This window comes from Scyliorhinus canicula, chromosome 22 (assembly GCF_902713615.1).
Source record: "Scyliorhinus canicula chromosome 22, sScyCan1.1, whole genome shotgun sequence".
NCBI lineage: Eukaryota > Metazoa > Chordata > Chondrichthyes > Carcharhiniformes > Scyliorhinidae > Scyliorhinus > Scyliorhinus canicula.
This window is the reverse complement of record NC_052167.1, coordinates 12,396,207-12,419,368: the sequence shown is the minus strand read 5'-3', so window position 1 is coordinate 12,419,368 and position 23,162 is coordinate 12,396,207. Positions and strand designations below refer to the sequence as shown.

Sequence of the window (23,162 nt, the reverse complement as noted above, 5' to 3'; positions counted from 1 at the left end):
GCTTTCATCCTCCCTTCCCCACCCCCCGTCATTATCAAGTCTGGATATAACGTCAGAGGAAATTGATTCAAAGCAAAATACAATTAGAGTATTGGCTTAATTTGCAGCACCGAGCTCCACATCTAGTTAGAAACGAACACATCCTCAGGCTTGATTCAACAGCTCGGTAACCAAGAGTTATTATCTCACAATGCATCAGCATGTTTACCAATCTTTTGTGGTGTCGCAATATATCCAAAAGGAGTTAAACTTGAATAAATCTGCCCAACCCTCGTATTTGCACAAGCGATAAAATAGAATTATGAACGTCACTTTCTGAAAGGAATGGTTTACTCATTTCTTTATTTATGTTCTCTGATTTTTTTTTAAAGATATTCTTGTGCCTTGTAAATAAGCAGATCACTCAGCAACAATCCTCTGAACATTACCTGCCATCTTACCCTCATGTTCCTGTTTGAATAGTGCTGTTTATTGGACACACGGTTTGTGATGTCTAATTACCCTCTGCCCAGTCGAGGTGCCCAGGCAGTGCACAAACCCCACGCTGCCTGCTCGTCAATGTTATTGTAGTGTTCAGCCCAGGGCTAAATGTGCTGCTGGCTGGTTGGATTTTCAGCATGGGACCAGGGTGCATGCGTGTCTAGTCCAGGTTATGGTTAGCCTTCCACTTCTTAAAGGCAACCTGTCCCCCTTAAAGGGGAGGCGTGGTCAGGCTACAGCAGCCGGTGTGACTGTATGACACAGAAGGAAGAAATACGTTGCAATTGTATAAGGTGTTAGTGCGGCCACACCTGGAGTATTGTGTTCAGTTTTGGTCTCCTTAAAATCCTAGCCAAAAGGCTAGAAGACTGTGTACCTGAGGTGGTCACAGAGGACCAGACGGGCTTCGTCAAAGGTAGACAGCTTACCGCGAACATCAGGCGCCTGCTGAACGTGATAATGACCCCCTCCGGGGAGAGAACACAAGAGGTGATCGTCTCCCTGGACGCAGAAAAGGCCTTCGACAGAGTCGAATGGAAATACCTCATAGAGGTACTGGAGCGGTTCGGGCTTGGAACAGGGTTCACCGCTTGGGTAAAGCTCCTATACAACGCTCCCATGGCGAGTGTACGGACCAACAATACCAACTCCCAATACTTCCAGCTGCACAGGGGCACCAGACAAGGATGCCCACTGTCCCCGCTGCTGTTCGCACTAGCAATCGAACCGCTAGCAATCGCGCTCAGGGCAGCAAAAAATTGGAGGGGGATCCGAAGGGGAGGTAGAGAGCACAGAGTCTCACTCTATGCGGATGATCTGCTCCTCTATATCTCGGACCCACAAAGCAGCATGGACGGAATCATAGCGCTCCTGAAAGAGTTTGGAGCCTTCTCGGGCTACAAACTCAACATGAGCAAAAGTGAGATCTTCCCAGTACACCCGCAAGGGGGGGGGGGGGGGGGGGGGGGGGGGGCAGCGCTAAAGGGCCTGCCGTTCAAACAAGCCCGAAATAAATTCCGCTACCTGGGGATCCAAATAGCCCATGACTGGAAAGGGATCCACAAATGGAACCTCACCAGCCTGACGGAGGAAGTTAAAAAGGACCTGCAAAGATGGAACACACTCCCGCTCTCCCTCGCGGGGAGAGTCCAAACGATCAAAATGAACGTACTGCCCAGGTTCCTTTTCCTGTTTAGATCCATTCCGATCTACATCCCCAAGGCCTTTTTCAAAGCGCTGGACAAACATATCATGGCGTTCGTATGGGGGGGGGTAAAAATGCTAGGATCCCAAAGAAGGTCATACAAAAAACAAAATCCAGGGGGGGGCTAGCCCTCCCGAATCTACAATTCTACCACTGGGCGGCAACAGCCGAGCGAGTAAGGGGATGGATCCAGGAGCCAGAAGCCGAGTGGGTGCGCGCGGAGGATGCCTCCTGCATGGGAACCTCCCTCCGGGCCCTCGCCACGGCAGCACTCCCATCCCCACCCAAAAAACACTCCACCAGCCCAGTGGTGACAGCCACCCTCCAATCCTGGAACCAACTGCGGCAGCAATTTGGCCTGTACAAAATGTCGGACAAGGCTCCCATCTGCAACAACCATAGGTTCAAACCAGCACTGACCGACGCCACCTTCAAAAGGTGGAGGCAGGACGGGGGGACACTGACAGTCAGGGACCTATACACGGACGACAGGATCGCAACACTGGACGAACTGACAGAGAAATTTCAGCTAGCTGGGGGGAACGAGCTACGGTACCTGCAGCTCAAAAACTTCCTACGAAAGGAGACAAGGACGTACCCACAACCGCCACGACAGACACTATTGGAAGACCTACTGGACGCAAGTATCCTAGAGAAAGGGAACTGTAGTGACATGTATGACCGACTGGTAGACAGGGACGACACCGTACTGGACGCAACAAGAAGGAAATGGGAGGACGACCTGGGGATGGAGATAGGGTGGGGACTCTGGAGCGAAGCACTGCATAGGGTCAACTCCACCTCCACGTGCGCAAGGCTCAGCCTGACGCAACTAAAACTGGTACATAGAGCCCACTTAACGAGAAACCGTATGAGTAGGTTCTTCCCGGAGGTGGAGGACAAATGTGAGCGGTGCCAGAGAGGCCGGCCAACCACGCCCACATGTTCTGGTCTTGCCCCAGACTTGTGGAGTACTGGACAGCCTTCTTCGAGGCTATGTCCAAAGTGGTGGGGGTGAGGGTGGAGCCATGCCCGATAGTGGCGGTCTTCGGGGTTTCAGACCAGCCAGATCTATTCCTGGGGAGGAGGGCGGACGCCCTTGCCTTTGCCTCCCTGATTGCCCGCCGTAGAATCCTGTTTGGCTGGCGGTCAGCAGCACCACCCAGAGCTGCAGACTGGCTGTCCGACCTCTCGGAATCTCTCCAAATGGAGAAAATCAAATTCGCCATCCGAGGGTCGGACGACGGCTTCCACAGAACGTGGGAGCCATTCATGCAACTGTTCCGGGACCTGTTTGTGGCCAACGTACAGGAGGAAGAATAGTCGGGTGGCCAAGAACCAGGGAAAAATGGGCGGGAATCGGGGGAAGGTAGCCGGGGGGGGGGAAGGGGGGGGGGGGGGGGGCTACGGGCTCGGTATGGGGGTTTGATGGCAAGCCAAGGCCCAAAACCAAACTATAAATAAATGCCTATAAACATGTGCCTCGGCCATATTGGGGAATGTAAAATATGTATGCTGGCTAAAGGGGGCGGCCACAATTATTGTTATGAAGATGCTTACCTGTAAATATTCATGTAAAAAAATTTTGTGTTTTCCTTTTTTTTTTCTCTCTCTCTAATAACTTGTAATTTGTCATATATAAAATATGAAAACTCAATAAAAAAACATTTATAAAAAAAAGTTTTGGTCTCCTTACTTGAGAAAGGACGTACTGGCGCTGGCGGGTGTGCAGAGGGGATTCACCAGGTTAATCCCAGAGCTGAAGGGGTTGGATTATGAGGAGAGGTTGAGTAGACTGGGACTGTACTCATTGGAATTTAGAAGGATGAGGGGGGATCTTATAGAAACATTTAAAATTATGAAGGGAATAGATAGGATAGATGCGGGCAGGTTGTTTCCACTGGCGGGTGAAAGCAGAACTAGGGGACATAGCCTCAAAATAAGGGGAAGTAGATTTAGGACTGAGTTTAGGAGGAACTTCTTCACCCAAAGGGTTGTGAATCTATGGAATTCCTTGCCCAGTGAAGCAGTTGAGGCTCCTTCATTACATGTTTTTAAGGTAAAGATAGATAGTTTTTTGAGGAATAAAGGGATTAAGGGTTATGGTGTTCGGGCTGGAAAGTGGAGCTGAGTCCACAAAAGATCAGCCATGATCTAATTGATTGGCGGAGCAGGCTCGAGGGGCCAGATGGCTTACTCCTGCTCCTAGTTCTTATGTTCTTATGTTCTTATATGACTCACATGAATGGTCAAGGTCGGTGACTGCACCTTCAAGTGCCATCTCCTATTCACCACACTCTCAGCCTCACACATCTCTGACCCAACATCATCACAATCTCTCGCAATCAGTACTTATGCCTAATTCAGATGCCCCGCCTAATCCTCAATCACTTACTGTCATGAGAATGTCACTTTAAGAAATGGTAAGTGTGCTCAAAATACTGCAGTGATGTCAGAGTGTGGGTGAAGCTTAGCTCTGGCTCTGCTTTTTAGTTTCACTTTGAGAAAAGCTTGGGTGTGTGTGCTTTTTGGGTTTTGTTTTAATGTTGGAGCTGCAGTCAGCCAGAGAAGGTGTAATGTTGTTTTCTCTGCCATGTAGAGATTATATCTTGATCATTTGGTGAATTCAGAGTCATAACTGCTCTCAGTAGTGAATTTAAACCTGATGTGCTTCTGTTAAAAGTTTTTTAAAAGTATTATGGATGTTAAAAGGAAAGTTTAAGTGTTACTTAGAATGTTGTATTCTTTGGGGAGTGTATTTGAATTGATGGTTGCTAAGATGTTCCGTGTATGTTTTAAAAAGGTTAAATTGAGTTCATAGAATAAACATTGTTTTACTTTAAAAAATACTTTTCGATTTCTGCTGTATCACATCTGTAGAGTGGGCCGTGTGCTCCCCATTCCACAATCTATTAAAAGTTGTGGGTCAGGTGAACTCCATGATACATTTTGGAGTTCTCTAAACCCTGGCCCATAACACTTACCAATGCGTCAAGCCTCAGTCTACATCTCACATCTACATACTCCCAGCTCTTCAGCTTTAATCAGCACATAGCTCCCAACATAAAACAGTGCACTTGCTGATGCACCTCCCTCTCTCAAGCTTGTCATTCAAGAGGCAACGGCACCAGAGAACACGCAGGCAACAGGCACAGCTGCATCTCCTGGCTCTCTTTGAGGAGACTGTGATGTGAACCTTTGGACCAATAGTGACTGAGGCCATTGTAACTGCCACTACTTAGAACAGACAGGATAATACTCTGGGGTTCCTACCTGAAGGCACCTTCTCAAATCACACATAAACCTTATCCTGCTATCAGGCGCAAAGTGCAAACAGTGTGTCAGCGGACCCCTTACTGTGCACCTGACTCCCCTTCCTTCAAGCCAACCTTGCCCTTCTAGATTTATGCTTTCACAAACGCATTAACAACTGCCTGGTGTCCGGGACTTTGTACGAAGGCAGGTTCCAAGCTTTCCTCCCCCTGAGGAGACTACAGGATAAGGTGATGTCAAAAACTGGGGTTGGCGAGGGGAGGATATCAGAGATATACAAGGAGTTGATGGAGTGGGAGGGGGCCCGATCAGGGAGGTGAAGCGGAAGTGGGAAGAGGAGCTGGGAAGAGAGCTGGAAATGAGTCCAGAACTAGCAATATTTGGGGTATCGGATGTTCCGGGGGCCAAGCGGGGGGGGAGGGGGGGGGGGGGAGGGAGGCCAATGTCCTGGCCTTCTCCCTGGTGGCCCGATACAGATTTTGCTGAGATGGAGGGACTCGGAGCCCCCAAAGTCAGGAGTGTGGGTCAGAGATATGGCAGGGTTTCTCAGTCTGGAGAAAAAAAATCACCTTGCATCTGGATAGAAATTGGCCCATTGGGCAGACGCAGCATGGGTTCATAAAGGGCAGGTTGTGCCTAACTAATTTAGTGCAATTTTTTGAGGACATTACCAGTGCAGTAGATAACAGAGAGCCAATGGATGAGGTATATCTGGATTTCCAGAAAGCCTTTAACAAGGTGCCACACAAAAGGTTGCTGCATAAGATAAAGATGCGTGGCATTAAGGGTAAAGTAGTAGCATAGATAGAGGATTGGTTAATTAATAGAAAGCAAAGAGTGGGGTTTAATGGGTGTTTCTCTGGTTGGCAATCAGTAGCTAGTGGTGTCCCTCAGGGATCCGTGTTGGGCCCACAATTGTTCACAATTTACGTAGATGATTTGGACTTGGGGACCAAGTTTGTCCAAGTTTGCAGATGACACTAAGATGAGTGGTAAAGCAAAAAGTGCAGAGGATACTGGAAGTCTGCAGAGGGATTTGGATAGGTTAAGTGAATGGGTTAGGGTCTGGCAGATGGAATACAATGTTGACAAATGTGAGGTTCTCCCTTTTGGTAGGAATAACAGCAAAAGGGATTATTATTTAAATGGCAAAATATTAAAACATGCTGCTGTGCAGAGAGACCTGGGTGTGCTAGTGCATGAGTTGCAAAAAGTTGGTTTACAGGTGCAACAGGTAAATGGAATTTTGTCCTTCATTGTAGGAGGGATGGAGTTTAAGACTAGGGAGGTTATGCTGCAATTGTATAAGGTGTTAGTGAGGCCACACCTGGAGTATTGTATTCAGTTTTGGTCTCCTTACCTGAGAAAGGACATACTGGCGCAGGAGGGTGTGCAGAGGAGATTCACCAGGTTAATTCCAGAGCTGAAGGGGTTGGGTTACGAGGTGAGGTTGAGTAGACTGGGACTGTACTCGTTGGAATTTAGAAGGATGAGGGGGGGGGGGATCTTCTAGAAACATATAAAATTATGAAGGGAATAGATAGGATAGATGCGAGCAGGTTGTTTCCACTGGCGGGTGAAAGCAGAACTAGGGGGGCACAGCCTCAAAATAAGGGGAAGTAGATTTAGGACTGAGTTTAGGAGGAACTTCTTCACCCAAACGGCTGTGAATCTATGAAATTCCTTGCCCAATGAAGCAGTTGAGGCTCCTTCATTAAATGTTTTTAAGATAAAGATAGATAGTTTTTTGAAGAATAGAGGGATTAAGGGTTATGGTGTTCGGGTTGGAGTGTGGAGATGAGTCCACAAAAGATCAGCCATGATCTTATTGAATGGCGGAGCAGGCTCGAGGGGCCAGATGGCCTACTCCTGCTTCTTATGTTCTTATGAGAAGATCAACTCAGCGAGTCGCCCAGAAATGGCAACCGTTCATCGACTTCTTCAAAGAAAATTGAACGTCAGCAGAAGGGAGGGGGGGGGGAACAGGAGGCATGGCAATGTTAGATAAGGACAGGGAACTCAGTATATGGGTAATTAGGGCACAGGACGTGGGCAGTAGGGAACATTGTTTTTTTAGGTTTTTTGCATGTGTCGGCCAACGCTGTTATTTAAGAAATGTCAATATGTTAAACTGTGAAAATTACAAATGTTTCAATGAAATATTTTCTAAAAAGTGCAACTGCCTGGTGAGCCAGAGAGATTTGACAATACAGTGTGCGACCAAGAGCTCATATCTGGTGAGGAAGCAATATCACTTGATTTGACGTTGGCAGCTACCAGTTCAGATACTGGCACTGCGTGTAGTTTAGTGAGTAGTTTAGAGGTGAAACAAAATGAATTTAAAGTGACTTTGAAAGAACTGCCAAACCAGTCTTCAGCGAAGTCTCAGGAATGTTCAATATTTCAGGAGGAAGTTGTCAGTTGCCAAGAAAGAGATTAAAGTGCTGACATTGGAAGAAACCTAGGAAAAACATTGCATTACCAAAGAGTGGAGGAACAGCCAGAAAACAAGGATATAGAAGCAAGTAAAGGTACAGGTTCTCCCTGAAGGGCGTGAGGTGTTTCAAAAACAATTGGCCACATTACACAGCTGGGATATCAAAGAGGAATCATATTCTGTCAAGGAAAAACTGATCGGTGTTGAGAATCAACTTTCACATGGGAAAGATGAGAGGCCGGAGTTTCCGGGCCCCCAGCCGTGTGTTTCCCGCAGCGTGCCATCCGTCGGCAACGGGATTCTCTCTTTGCCCCGCTTGTCAATGGGATTTCCCATTGAAGTCACCCCACAATGTCGGAAAAGGTGTGCTGCCGGTGGGAAAAGAGAATCTCAGCAGGCGGAGAATTCTGGCTGAGTTTGATAATGAGAAATGGGAATTGATGAGAACACAGGAGTGTGGCTCACACTTAAAAGAGTACTTGAAACACTTAAATGATGAACTTGTATGAACAAATTAATCAAAGAGACACCTTCAATGAAATCTGATGAATCTGAAGCAGGGGAAAGAGTTGCTGAAGACTCTTGAATTTATAGTGCAGAAGGAGGCCATTCGGCCCATCGAACCGGCACCGGCCCTTGGAAAGAGCACCCCATTTAAGCCCCCCCTCCACCCTATCCCCGTAACCCCACCTAATTTTTTTTTAACACAAAGGGAAATTTAGCATGGCCAATCCACCTAACCTGCACATCTTTGGACTGTGGGAGGAAACCGGAGGAAATCCACGCAGACACGGGGAGAACATGCAGATTCCGCACAGACAGTGACCCAAGCCAGGAATCAAACCAGGGATCCTGGAGCTATGGAGCAACAGTGCTAACCACTGTGCTACTGTGCCCCACATTGTTGCACTCTGACCCAAACTGAACAACATGAAGGACAAGATGCGCAGTGCAGAAGAGCAAACCCAGACTTTGAACGTCGAGATGGAGAATTCTAAGAAGTACATTGAGGATCTAATGAATCGAAACAGCAGTCAGCGACACACAATTTCAACAAAGTCTCATGAGCTGTTGCGCTCTGGATCCCGCCCCCACTGGGCGTGTTCCTGCCCTCACTGGGTGTGTTCCCGCCCTCACTGGGCGTGTTCCTGCCCTCACTGGGCGTGGCCCTGATCAGCATATTTAAATGAGTGGTATGGCTCATTTAAATATACGTTCACCAGTTTAACCCAGCATCTGGGACTGAAAGGCCGCGCCTATGAGACCTCACCAGGGCAGTGTTTAATACTGGTACACACAAACGTGGACCAGGGAGAACAACATCCAGACCGTTGGAGATCCCTCGTTGGTTGGGAACAGGGCAGGGTAGCTCTCTCTCTGGCTCTCTCTCTGGCACCTGGGCACCTTGGCACTGCCACAGTGCCAGGCTGGCAGGGCCAAGGTGCCTAGGTGGCAGGTTGGCACTATCAGGGATCAGACCAGAGGCACCTCGTCAGGTAGAGGGGGGTGAGGATGGGTCCCTGGAGCCTCCCCAATGTTGGGGAGCGTGGGGAGGGGGATCAAAAACAGGGGCGGCCTTGAAAGGAGGGGTGGAATATCGGGGCAGCTTTGCAAAATGACACCCTGACCCGTGAGGAGCCGTTCCTGTGCCACCGGTGGAGAGAATCTCCCCGAGGCCAAAGGAAACAGCAAAGTGCCATTGAATAACGAGGGGCGGGATTCTCTCAACGGTAGTCTATTTTACTCTGTTCCCAGACCCCTATTCTCCGCCCTCTGTGGGGCTAGCAGGGGCATCACCCGATTTACGGGGCCTCGGCGCGGCGTCAGAGACCCGGCGCAGCGTAACAGACGCGGCGCCTTGGGTCCCGTGCATATGCAGTTGGGCCGGTGCCAACCAGCGCATGCGCGGTGGGCTTCCTCCCCAAGGCCGCCCCGCACAAAAATGGTGCATGGATCCAGGCTCGCCAGCGGAAGGAAGGAGTCCCGCCGACAGAGAGGCCGACCCGCCGATCAGTGGGTCCCGATCGCGGGCCAGGCCACTCTGGAGGCCCCCCCCCCCCCCCCCCCCCGGGGTTGGAATCCCCCTCCCCCACCCCCCCCACAGGCGACTCCGGAGGGCCTCCCCCGGGGTTGGAATCCCTCTTCCCCATCCCCCCCACAGGCCGCTCCCGGCCCTTGAAGCCCCAGGTCCCGCCGGCCCGAGAGCAGGTTAGAACAGTGCCGGCGGGACTGCCATTTTTTTCGCCGGCCGCTCGGCCCATCTAGGCCGGAGAATCACCGCTCGCCGTTTGCGGCGATTCTCCAAGTGGCCCGGCGCAATTCACCCGGCGCTGGTTTCGGGGGGGGGGGGGGGGGGGGGGGGGGAGAATGGAGAATCGCGTGCGGGGGTCAGGGCGGAGTGCGTGATTCGCGGGGGGAAATCCCACCCGAGATATTTCTCAAAGCTGCAGAAGCTGGGAAATATCCTGTTAAACGTGCCAATCAGCGGACTTTAACTCAAGTCTGCTGAATCATGCCCGATATCTTCCAAACTGTAGTAATTTCTCTACAAGCCTTAGCACCACTGCAGCTATCTGTCTGGCCTCACATGATCTGAAGCCTTTCCAATTCTCTGTGACTTTACTGAACAGTAATCTGTTCTGGCTCCCAGTTTCCTCTGTTCCGTTAACTCCAGACTTCTTGGAAACTTCTCTTCATTTCTCAGTTTCCTTAATCAGCTAGGTTTTAAACTTTCGGTATCTGTTTTCTTAACCATTACTCCAGAGTCTGGCATTTCTTCTAGCAAAGCTGAGAAAGATGTTTTGTCTTTAGCGTTCTAAAACAACAGTTTCTACCAGAACTGAGAGAGTGCCTTCTCTATTACTACCTATCTCCAACTGCTCTGGCTTCCAGTTAAAACTGCGAATAAAGGAAAACCCTTCCCCCGGAAAGTGGCCTCCTGTTGCTAAGCAATGGCTCACTTTTATTTGTTCTTTACGCCGTAACCCTCTCTAAGCACAATAGAATGACAGTTGGAATTGAAACAAACCCCCACACATACAAACACCTTTGTCCAGCATGAATTTAACTCTAGGTTTTACCTTTCCAGGCACAGAACCATTAAATTAAGGCCACTTAAAGCAATACCTTACTTCTAATGTTTATCAATACAAATATAAATTCCATAAATCTACCTTTGTTTTCTTAACAGTCGGAGAAGTGCTCCCTGAATACTCAATGTGGACACTTCTATTTTCTTTATTCTTCCATGGGATTTAAGAATCTCTGCCAAGGCCTGAATTTATTACTATTCCCAATTGCCCTTGAAACTGAGTGGCTTCTCGGCCAGTTCAGAGAGCAGGTAAGAGTCAACCACACTGTCATGGGTCTGGAGTCGCACTGGATAAGGTTGGCAGATTTTCTTCCCTACAGGACATTAGTGAACCAGATGGGTTTTTACAACAATTGATCATAGTTGTCATGGCCACCATTACTGAGACTAGCTTAATATATTCCAGATTTATTAATTGAATTTAAATTCCACTAGCTGCCGTGGTGGGATTTGAATCCATGGCCGGGATTTTACGGTTTCACCTGCAGTGGGAACCTTCGCGAGCGGGATGGAAAATTTGACGGACCAGCCATAGTCCGTTGACTCCCTTCCCGCGGAGGGCGAGACTGTGCACAGTATCTTGGTGCCTGTACCCCACCTGCCTGTTGTGTGAGTTAGAGTGCATGTTACAGGCGCTCTGCTGGCCGATGTTTAAAACTCCACTGAATGCCTTAGAAACGTCCAATACATCTCCATCAGAGTCCATCAGCCTTGAAGACCTCCTCCAAAAGCATAGCACCTGTTCCTTCTACTAACCCTGCAGCAGCAAAGGTAAAGTCAGAAATCTCTCACCTGAGAGTCTCATTTTAGCTGAGAGTGTCTAAGAGCGTGAGCCAATCGGACCTGTGAGGTCCAATGGCAGATTGAGCACAAAATCAATGTTAGGTACTGAGGGACGTCACAACCTGCTCGCTTTGCATGCTTGCGGTGCGGGCCTATGTTCCTATTGCAGAAACCTCTATATTTCCACCATTGACGCCCCAGCCCATGGGAGACTTGACTTAATGGTTACTGAATTTCAAATGAATTTGAATCTGATTTCTTCTGCAGCTGAGCCAGACCCAGTAATTTTATTTCATTGAAATACTGATGTACTACCTCCAACCAGATCCCATTATTTAATTCATCATTAGTATGATCTTGAATTTTGAAATTCCCACAAATGGACTCTGTGGTGACTCCCCCATTAATAACTGTAGATGGTTGACAATGTTGCAGATAATCAGGTTTACTCACATATTCAAAGTCTCCTAACTCATCGCATTCTGTCTGACATTCATCGTACAAGTGCTTGTTTCCCATCTGACACTGAAGGGATCCTCACACTTTATATACAACATTTTCACTCATTTAGATGCTATCCCACAGCATCTCTATACCTTCACGTTGTGTGAATGGATTTCCTTTAACTACTAACTAGCCCACACCCAAGGAACTGGACGATTACTATGAAGAACCTCTGATGCTCTTCAAAATTCCATTGCCTCAACAACACCAGTAACAGGCCATTGTGATGTAACTTAGGATAATTAAGCAAATACACCTTAGCCCGGGTCTTGTACTCAGATGAGCATTCTTTCAAGGGGTGCAGTAGGTACCACCAAGAGGGAGTAAAGGAATCAGGTCCACCTTCAACAACAACTGGACACCAAGCCATAGCTTTTGAGACCTTCCCACTGTAGTTTGTGAGTACACAGCTAGAAGCACCATTTCTCTTCGATCTACCTACAGAGTATGACTACACATTCAACTTTGTTAATCTACAATGCTATTCAATATTATTTATCTGTACCAGCTCATCCATTCAGTTAAGATCACGCTTGCAGCAAGGTACTTGTCGGCAAAAGATGCAGGAGAGAGGGGATTTATTTTTTATAACTACAATTATCAAGTTCTAAGATTTACTCTAAAGTTTTGGACAAGTATCGGATGGTAAAGACTGATAAATAAAGACTGATAATTTTTGATTCTGTATACAAAGGCACAGAAATCATTTGGAAAAACAATTGTATCTTTGAAGATATCTTTTGCTATCTTAGAGCAGCAATGTGCGGGAGGAAACACTTTAAACGTAGAGATGGAAATAGTGAATATTCTGTCCAGGATAGTATGATCAGAACCTTGTGTCATTGTCTAAGATTGTTAAAGACAAGGAGGAGGAGGGAGGAACAGGCGTCTAGCACCTTGGACTTTCTTAACTACTTCTTTAGTCCTCCCACAAACTGTAAGGTGGTTCTGCCCTCTGATTTACACTCACCACATCCTTACTATCAGGCTTGTCATGTAGTTATAGAATGGCATTGTACAAAATGAGACCGTTTGGCCCATTGTTCCTGTACTGGGTCTCAGGTGGCGCTATAAAATCAGCCCGAGTTCCCTGGTCTTTCATCATGAACCTGAACACTTTTTTCACGAGAGTATTTTTCTAATTCCCCTTTTAATGCTACTGTCGAGTCTGCTTCTTCCAGGCGCTGTTTTCCAGATAATAATAGTTCGCTGTGGTAAAATGCCACCTTTGGTTCTCTTGCCAACCACCTTAAATCCTTGCCCTCTGGTTACTGACCTTCCTGTAATTCCCTTTACTTACTCTATCAAAATCCTTTAAAATTGGACTATTCTGTCTTTATTATACACAATTGTAATCCCTCATCTGGAATTATCCCATGTCTTCTCCAAGGTCGAGTGTGAAACCCAGAATTGAATACGATGAGATCTAATGAGTGTTTTAAAAAGGTTTCTTATAACCTGCTTGTTTTTGCACTCAACCCTCTATTAATGAAACCAGGGATACCATCTGATCTTTTAACAGCCTTCTCAACTTGTCTTGCTGCCTGCAAATACTTGCGTGTTTCCACTGGCAGAGCTCTCTGTTCCTACGCCCCCTTTTTCAAAACTGGGCCACTTTGTTCTTATTGCCTCCCCTCCACCTTGTACCAATCTCTGCACGTCTCGGCAGTAAATGTCATGTGGTATATGTCTGCCCATTCCGCCAGTTTGTCAATGACCTCCCGAAGTCAGTACTATCCACCTCAATGTCAATCCCTCCATTTCCAAGCTGAAGTTACAGAGATAGAGTATGAACCCCCATCTCCCCCTTCCCTGCTCCACCACATTGTAGAATCTTAACTGGGCGACATGGTTGTACAGTGGTTAGCACTGTTGCTTCACAGTTCCAGGCTCCCAGGTCCGATTCCTGGCTTGGGTCACTGTCTGTGCGGAATCTGCACGTTCTCCCTGTGTCAGCGTGGGTTTCCTCCGGGTGCTCCGGTTTCCTCCCACAAGTCCTGAAAGACGTGCTGTTAGGGTGCATTGAATATTCAGAATTCTCCCTCTGTGTACCCGAACAGGCGCCGGAATATGGCGACTCGGGGATTTTCACAGTAACTTCATTGCGGTGTTAATGTAAGCCTACTTGTGACAATAATAAAGATTATTATTACGAGCAAAGAAAATGCTACATACTCTTACAGTAAAGATGATTATTGAATTTATGGATGCGGGTGGTTAGAATATTGGGTGTAAAATGCCCATTAAAGAGCAAATAAGCTGTATGCAAAAACAACAACAGCTCACAGTTACATAGTGTCTTTAACACAGGTGGAACTCCCAAGGTATTTCAAAGGAATGCTAGCTAATGAAATTTGACATCAGGTCACCGAAGTAGATGCTAAGACATGACCAGAGCCTTAGGTTTTTTTGGTGACTTGAAAAAGAGAGAGGGGTAGATAGGTGGAGGTTTAGGATGGGAATTTCGGAGACAGAGGCAGCTAAAGGCACAGCAGCCAATGGTGGAACAAAGAAAATGGTGGGCGCACAAGCGGAGATGTGCAGAGGTCTCAGAGGGTCATAGGGTTAGAGGGGATAGGAAGAAGGTGAGGTGATGGAGAGGTTTGAGAGCAATGATGAGAATTTTAAAATCTTAAGTAAGAAACGCAAACAATGTTGGGTTTTGATGGATGCTTATTCAGAATACACTTAAAAATCAAACTTTACCTTACCCAACAGAGAAGTTTTAAAATCCCTATGTAAAGATATTAGCTGTGGTTCAGCCACTTCCACTCTCTGGTGTGTTTCAAGTTTAGTCATCAGTGTTGACATCATTACTCTCAACCATTCTGATTTGCCAAGTTGCTGTGCATCCATTGTTTATTGAAGTGTTGTTTAGCCTACCAGAGTGCTGGTTACATGCAGGTGGGAAAAAACTCAAAGCACTAATAACTGGGCAAGCATAAGCACTAAAGAAGGACCCAGTGGGTTGAACGTAAAATACAAGGTGGTCGAGGTGTTGGAGAATGGATCTCCGAATCTACGGCAATGAAAGCTGCAATAACCCCGATGGTTTGGGCAGGTTTGAGACTGTGAATCGTGTCAATAGGTTTGCGATTAAGGTCGGATTCAAACCGTAGATGTGTTTGGAGAACTTGGAAATGTCGATGAAAAAGAAACGGAGCGTTCCCTTTTTTTGGTGGGGGGTTACAGTTTTTGGGCGCTGCTGTTGCTGCAGGTATTTTATATATTTGATAAGAATAGAACACAGATGAGGAAGTCCATTTGGCCCATTTGCTTTCATCACCTAGACCCCTCACTGCTGTATCCAACTGTTTCTGAAAGCATTCTGCAGCCTTGGCCCCTAGAGTCAAACCTGGAAGTTGATTCCTTGGGCGGGATTCTCTGATCCTGATTTCTCGACGGCGTCAACATGGCCTCAGGATCAGCAATTCTGGCCCCTTCAGGGGGATAGCACAGCACTGGAGCGACCCACACTAGAGCGTCAACTGGGCGCCGCGGGGTCCGCACATGCGCAGTGGCACCGGCGCCAACGTGCACATGCCGGCCCTGACGCAACATGGCGTAGAGATAAAGGGGCCTGCGCGGAAGAAAGGAGGCCCTCAGCCCAAGAGGCCGGCCCACTGATTGGTGGGCCCCGATCGCGGGCTAGGCCACAGCGGAGCCCCCCCCAGGGTTGAACCACCCCTCCCCCCCCCCCCCCCCACAAGTCACCCCCGGACCCTTCCACGCCGAGGTCCCGCTGGGTAAGACCACACGTGGACAGCGCAGGTGGGACTCGTGTTTTTTGTTACGGCCACTCGGCCCATCCCGGGCCAAGAATCGGTGGGGGGGTTGGCTCTGCGCAGAATTGCGTCCCGGCGTTGGGGCGACGTGGCCCGATTCCCGCCGGTCGGGGCGATTCTCCGGCCCGGCCCCAGGCTGAGCGAACCCCGCCCCTTGTGTTCTCCAGTCTCTGATGGCAGCCGGATTTTCTGGTTCCTCCGGCAGTGTGCCTCCACCCACGGGCTTCCTGGTGGTGTGGGGTGGTCTCAATGGGAATTCACATTGACAAAGGCAGGAGCAGAGAATCCCGTCTCCAGCGACCGGCGTGCTGCCTCCTGCTGCCAGGAAACACACGGCTGGGATCCCGGACAATCCCGGCCTCAATGTCAGCCATAGCTCAGGGGTACCTTTCTCGGGCTGGATTCTCTGATCCCCCCAGTCATGTGTTTCACGGCCACATGCCGTTCACTGGCAGCGGGAATCTCTCCTCACGCCACTTGTCATTGGGATTCCCATTGAAGCCACCGGCATCGCCGCCGGGAATCCCAAAGGCCGGAGAATCCTGGCCCTCATTTCTAATTTAGAAGAATCATGGGTTCAAGATCAATTCCAGAAATCTGAGCACCTATCTAGGCTGACAATTCAGTGGATTTCTGAGGGAGTGCGCCATTTTGAAGGTGCCATCTTTTGGCTGTGACCCCCCCCCCGCCCTTTGCAGGCAGATGGACAAAGTTCCACGGCACTATCTGACAAACTACAGAACTTTCCCAAGTGACCTGATTGTCCTTAAACAGATTTTCTGGTCATGAATCTAATTTCTGTTTGTGGGAGCTTGCTTTGCACAATTGGCTTCCACATTTACCAACCCTACAACTGTGATGACTCTTCAAAAGGACTCCATTGGCTGGGTGGCATGTTGACATGCTAAGTTTATGAAAGGCGCTATATAAATGAAACATTATTGTTCTTTCCTTTCCTAGGTTGACCCTAGGTCATGATTTAGTTTGAAGTTGTACGTTTTCTATACCATTTACTTTTGCAGATGTGTTTAGCCCTCAATTTCCTTCTTTCTGGCCCAAAAATCCCACATTTTCCATATTAACTCAATCTTTGAACATTCAGGATTAATCTCACGACCCGTCTCACTATCTCCGCAGAGGGGGGAGTTTAGATGTCGTGTTCCCTTGGACCTCTGTCTTCACTCCCACGAGACACTCCCAGGGTCCCCTTCCACACTATTGCCCGAGTATCGGCCGGCATCCAAGGGCTGCTGGATTCTCCAGGGGGAAACACCACGGTGACGGCGACCCCTGGTTGGAATCACCCTGGCCCCTCTGCTGTCGCTGGGCAGGCCGAAAACAAACCAACCCCCACGGTATCCAAAACCGCTGCGGGTTAACTGCAAGCCGGGTCTCTTAAACGGTGCTTGCACTAATAACCTTCCTGTTCTGAGGTGTGAAGCACGATCACTGAGCCAACTTGACAAGAAACTAGGAGATTATAAAAGAAACAAGAGAAATACAATTGAAAAAAAGACTTGCATTTATATACAACCTCTGACGACCTCAGGAAATTCCGAAGAGCGTAATCCCAAAAGAAATACTTTGAAAGTGTAGTCATCGGTGGATTCAAATCAATTTACTTTTGGCTCAATGGTGTCCTATTTTAATAGAAAGGCTTTCTAGCTCTCTCTGCCTACTCCATTACCCAGGTTGTGTTGGGTAGTCAGGGTGAGGCCTCCGTCCCCCCGGAAAGAGTTCTGAGGCACCCACAGGGACAGCTTGGAGCGGAGGCGGACTATTTAAAAGGTCCATCTGGGTGCTTTGGGACTTCATCCCAATTATAGTGGAAATGGGAAGGCTCCCTATCCCTCATTCCTCAGACTCCCTCAATCCGCACATTCTCACCATGCCCCATCCATGCCACATCAAGCTCTCCACCCCGATGGCCTTTCACACACTCCACACCAAGGGGACTCAACATGCATTCAACCCTCATGGCTCCTCATTTGCTCCATGACAAGCTATGGCATGCCATGCCAATTCACCCATTAAACACCCTGGATAGAACCAATGGACCCGGCCAATCCACCTAACCTGCACATCTTTGGACTGTGGGAAGAAACCGGAGCACCCGGAGGAAGCCCACGCACACACGGGGAGAACGTGCAGACTCCGCACAGACTTTCACCAAGGCTGGAATTGAGCCCGGGTCCCTGGTGCTGTGAGGCAGCAGTGCCAACCACTGTGCCACCGTGCACAGTGCAGTTAGGTTGTCCAGTTAGGATCGACAGGAAAGTGCAACAATGCAATCTGTTTGACCTTACAAAGCCATTTCTGTCTCCTGTCCAGGACATCAGCATAATGAATGGATTTTTACTAATTTTCCTTCCAAGAGCAGTCAGACTCCTTTAAACTCATCTGAATTTATCTTCAATGTAACACATCAACCATCTGCTCCCATTTGTAATAATTGCATACATCATTAGAACAACTGATTGCTTTTCAATGGGGCTTGAGGTTACCATGGAAACAGCAGTCAGCTGGGGGAAATGGCCGCCCTCTGCTGAATTCCTCTTTGCGATTGGAAAGAAAAAAGATGAACACGCAATATTATTCCAGCTATAATAATCAGACCTCATTGCAGTTCACCAAATGTTTTACATGGGACCTTCAGTCCACCAGAGATGCCAATGAATTGTGTAATGTTTTTGAAAAATAAATTCAGTGGCCGCATTAATTGTGCAAAAAAAAAAAGCCTGTACTAATTAGACCGACAATGAAGTCACAGGATTTAAATTGGGAGATGCCATTTCACAAGCGGGCAGCTAATTTCAAAATCGAGCTCACCTGCATGTTTTTTAAACTTGATATTTTTTTTAAACGTGAATTTATATTTTTTTCCAATTCCTCACTTTGGGATCATGATCGAAGTGTCCCAAAGTCTGACTGCCTCTCTATGCCTGAGGACAGACAGAAGAATGGAACAGCCACATCTGTGCACTGTGGTCAAGTATTACAATAAGCAAGAGAACTAACACTGCTACAAGTAGCAAATTTTTAAAAATTGCTATTAAAATGATAACAGTAATTTCAAGTTAGAGTTAGCCACAATTCTGTCGGTCTGAAGTCAGGTAAGGCAGATATTATTCGTAAACCAGATGGGTTTTTTACAACAATCAATGGTAGTTGTCATGGTGCTGGATTCTCAGGTTCCGCAGCCATGTGTTTCTCAGTGGCGGGCACTGCCAGGGCGCCAGAGAGCAGTGCCAAGTCACTGCCCTGCCCTGTCGCGACCACCCAGGGGCTACAATATGCTCCCAGCTCCCTGACGTCTGGTCTCCATTGACGGAGACCAGTAGCGATTCCCACCTCAAGCTGCGTCGGCAAGGGCAGAGAATTCTGGGGGCCAGGCTACTCCTGCTGAAATCTGGAAGTGCATATTTAAATTAGATATTCAAATCTGGTTCGCGCCCAGGTCAGGGAACATCGCGCTCCATTCGGTGCCCGGTGCAACCCATGTTTAGGGGCTTTCCCGCTACTCTCTGGGAATAGCGCGATGTGCACTGGGAACATTGCGGAGGGGGGGGGGGATTAAACATCTAGTTTTTAAAAAATAAATTTAGAGTACCCAATTTTTTTTTCCCAATTAAGGGGCAATTTAGCCTGACCAATCCACCTAGCCTGCACTACTTTGGGTTGTGGGGGTGAAACCCACGCAGACACGGGGAGAATGGGCAAACTCCACATGGACAGTGGCCCAGAGCAGGGATTCGAACCCGGTTCCTCAGCGCTGCAGTCCCAGTGCTAACCACTGCGCCACATTTCGCCCCGTCTCGTAATTTTTATGTGGGCGTTTAAATTTGAGCCGATTAGGCTGATCTGTGTCACGGAATAACTTAAAGTAACTAAAATGCTTCAACAAAAGCAACTATCTTACTGGCTCAACAACAATATCATCCTAAAGTTAACCGAGTTAAGAGTCGGGACACAGTCCAAATTTATTACCAGGTGAATTAAGCATTATTCAAATACACTCATCTCATCACCTGCCAGAGCAAAAGATTCCACATGTTTCTGTGAGGGCTGGAACTGGGGCCCATTATTGATCATTGTACTGTCCCAGGAACACTCGACAAATGATCACTCTGTCCCAGGGAGTGCTTAGAAATCCTGCTCTGATGAAATGCCCCAGGCCTGAAATGTTGGTCAGCATTTAATGCTCCTTCCTGGGGCTAGAAGGGCGGGGCGGGGGGGAGGGGTACATTTAATAGGCAGGCAGGTGCGGAGTAGATATCCTCTTACCTCCCTGCCTCCGTCTGATTAAGTTCGGGGCATGAAAGCTCGTGGATGGCTTTGGCAGCCAGACACCAATTGAGGCTCTCCATTGTGCAATTAATACCCATGGAGGGCCTCATTGCCGCCAACACTGATATTCAACCAGTGGCGGTAGGGGAACCCACCACGCGGAGAAACTGAGAAGCAGCCCCTATTGGCTTTTCTTGCAGAGTCCCGGGGGGGAGCTCCCACGTTCAAAGGCATCCAGCGTCTGATTTAAGGACTCGCCATGGTGGCAAGCAGGCTCTCCTGTCGGTCACTCTCCTTTCCTCTCTTCCAAGTACCCTCTCCCCTGCTAGCCACTGACCTCCTCCCCCGTGACCGCCACCCAGCCTTCGCTGTGGTCTGGGTCCCTGGGCATTCCTTAACCTCACCCTGGGTGCATTACCGGCAGCGGCCACCACGCCCGGTGGCGCTATGGGTAACGGAGAGCTGCAGGCCGATGACTCTCCCCCCCACTACAGATTTTCAGATGGCTTTAGATTTGTAGATTAGTGTTACCAAGGATCACACATAATGCTGCGACTTGACAGGGGTAACATAGCAAATTGGTATAATGTGGAATACAAATGGAACATTGGCAATTTGATTTCTTCTTAATGTGACACAGTATAAGATGAAAATTAAACATTTTAAAACTCGAAGCAAATTTAACTCCCGTTTAATGTGTTTGCATGGTTAATTGATCATAACCCAATTTCAGGTCAAACTACCAGCGAGAGTATTTCTCTTAAATTAAAATGAGACACGTTGTGCCACAATTAATTAAGAATATTTTAAAGCTTTTAGCTAGACTCTGTGAGATTACCTGGGAGATTTTGAGTAACTGTCCGAACCAATTGTTGCATTTGTCACTGCAGAAGGGACAACTGAAAATCAATAAAGATTGGGCGTAAATCAGAGTTTCCAATTCATTCAATGTGCGAGGCTGTTTACTGCAAGAGCTGATGATTCTAAGTTTCACAATGATATCTAACAGTTTCCTCTCCTCTCTCCTTACTTGGGGCTGGTAGAATCCTCAGTTCTTAATTGCTGGAATGTTGAAAAAGATCTGAAATAGTCTCATACCTCAGGAGGTCCAAAGGAAATAAGTTAGAAACTGAAAGAACTTGAGTGACACTCAAAGGACTACTTGGCAGTTTTCCAAAATAAACTTTGAGGATAACACCATCAAGAAGCGAGAGCCTCGAGTTCAACTCGCCCTCAGTTGGAAGTCTGACCCATCACACTGTTGGAAAGTTTAACCGAGGATTTACTTGCCTGTTTAGGTGATCATAAAAGTTTCCAGTATTTAAAGAAGTGTGGGGGCGTTTGCCTGATGTCCTGACCAACATTCACCCCACAGCTGAGCATCACAACGACAGGTTATCCAGCTATTTTACTCATCTGCTGTGTTTCATAGATTTCATTGAATTCACAGTGCAGAAGGAAGCCATCTGGGGCTGTTTAGCACACTGGGCTAAATCGCTGGCTTTTAAAGCAGACCAAGGCAGGCCAGCAGCACGGTTCGATTCCCGTACCAGCCTTCCCGAACAGGCGGCGGAATGTGGTAACTAGGGGCTTTTCACAGTAACTTCATTGAAGCCTACTCGTGACAATAAGCGATTTTCATTTTCATTTTATTTCATTCGGCCCATCGAGTCTGCACCGGCTCTTGGGAAGAGCATTACCCACACCTCCACCCCATCCCCATAACCCAGTAACCCCACCCAACACTAAGGGCAATGTAAAACACTAAGGGCAATTTAGCATGGCCAATCCACTTAACCAGCACATCTTTGGACTGTGGGAGGAAACAGGAGCACCCGGAGGAAACCCACACAGACACGGGAAGGATGTGCAGACTCCACCCAGACAGTGACCCAAGCCGGGAATCGAACTTAGGACCCTGGAGCTGTGAAGCAATTGTGATAACCACTATGCTACCATGCTATCTATGCCCAAACTTGCTACCACATTTTGCCTACAAAACAACAGTGGGTATAGTTCAGAACAATTCTTTGGCTGCTAAGTACTTTTGGGACATCTTGAGAACCTGAAAGATGTCATATAAATGCAAATTATTTGTTGTCATGGAAACACAATGTGGTATTTAGGTGGCCACCAACTTCCTATAAGTTGTCTGAGAAATGGGCAGGTCTTGTTTCAGACACCAAAAATAGGTCCAGTGACGGTCACTTCCTGACCATAGCTTTATCTTTTCTTGCAAAAAGCTGTGCTGGTTTGGAGATACATTTTCAGACTATTAGATATTTGAGATTTTGTCTTAATATTTTCCATTTTGATCAATGCACAATTTTGTGCACAGCTTTGCTTTATTATTTTGCTTCTTTTTCAATGAATATTGTCTCCCTTTAAGTGTAAAACTAATGACATATGTTGTGGAAAAAAGAAACAATGTGGCCTGAATTTTCACAAAAGACAGAGAGCCTCACTGTAATTACAAAAATGGCTGTGGAGGCCCATTTCTGGAAGTCCTTACCATTTTCCATGGGGTGGGGTTGGGGGGATGAGAATGGGTTCCAAATTGCACATCTGTGATTCATGGGGGTTGCTGTCTACATGAAAACGGGTGATGCCTCCAGCCAGGTAGGATGTTCATCAGCCAAGATTGAAAAACATGACATGCGCAGATTAGACCTGATAGGAGCAGGTCTAAACGAGTTGCTTGGATAAGTGCGTACCCTTTCAGAGAGGTAATGTATCCTTTTGGATATGGTCCTGGGAGGTCTGGTGCCCCTTTTGAGAGGTAAGCTTCCCTTTGGGAGAGGTAAGGTTCCCTTTGGGATTGTTAAAAGTAGGCATGAATGTGCGGAAGAAGTGCATACACTCGCTGGAACTGTTGAGATTATTGGAACTGCCAAGACAATTGGAACTGTAAAAATGAACTATCAAAGGGCTGTTAAGCTGTCAAGGCATTTGAAACCTCCTCCCTTTAGCTATTTGGAAAAAAAAAACTGCCTGCAGTGTTTTTAAAATCAGTGCTTGCTATTCCACTCTGCCTGCTAACACAAGCCTGAGGGTTATCATCACTGGATTAGTGCTGCACAACTAATCCACAACTTTCCATTATCACTAGGGTGCATCCCGGTTCACAGTTTGATTGACAGCTCCAAGTCTTAATACACTCTTTGAAGTGGGACTATGAATTCCAATGCTTGTTTTTACAAAGGAGTAAAGGAAGTTAAATGTCGTGAATCGGTTTTTATCAACCTGAGTGTTTTTTTTTATACATTGAATTCATAAATCAATACTTAAGAACTTTATTTAACTCCTCTCAGCGTGGGT

The 23,162-nt window shown here is 47.5% G+C and overlaps 1 protein-coding gene across 6 annotated transcripts in view; it reads right to left on the bottom strand.

The window, feature by feature from the left end:
* Positions 1-23,162, bottom strand: part of LOC119956112 (ferroptosis suppressor protein 1-like) — a 66,214-nt gene that overhangs the window by 42,632 nt on the left and 420 nt on the right. For 2 of the 6 annotated variants that reach the window (XM_038782981.1, XM_038782986.1), the window contains exon 1: positions 11,722-11,921. The exons of 1 other annotated variant lie outside the window; for it this stretch is intronic. The gene's annotated coding sequence lies outside the window, so the exon portion shown is untranslated. Of the gene's footprint in view, positions 1-11,721; positions 11,922-14,478; positions 14,544-20,682; positions 20,893-23,162 lie in introns of those variants that run through there. 3 more of the 6 variants (XM_038782984.1, XM_038782982.1, XM_038782985.1) reach the window with 3 other exon arrangements.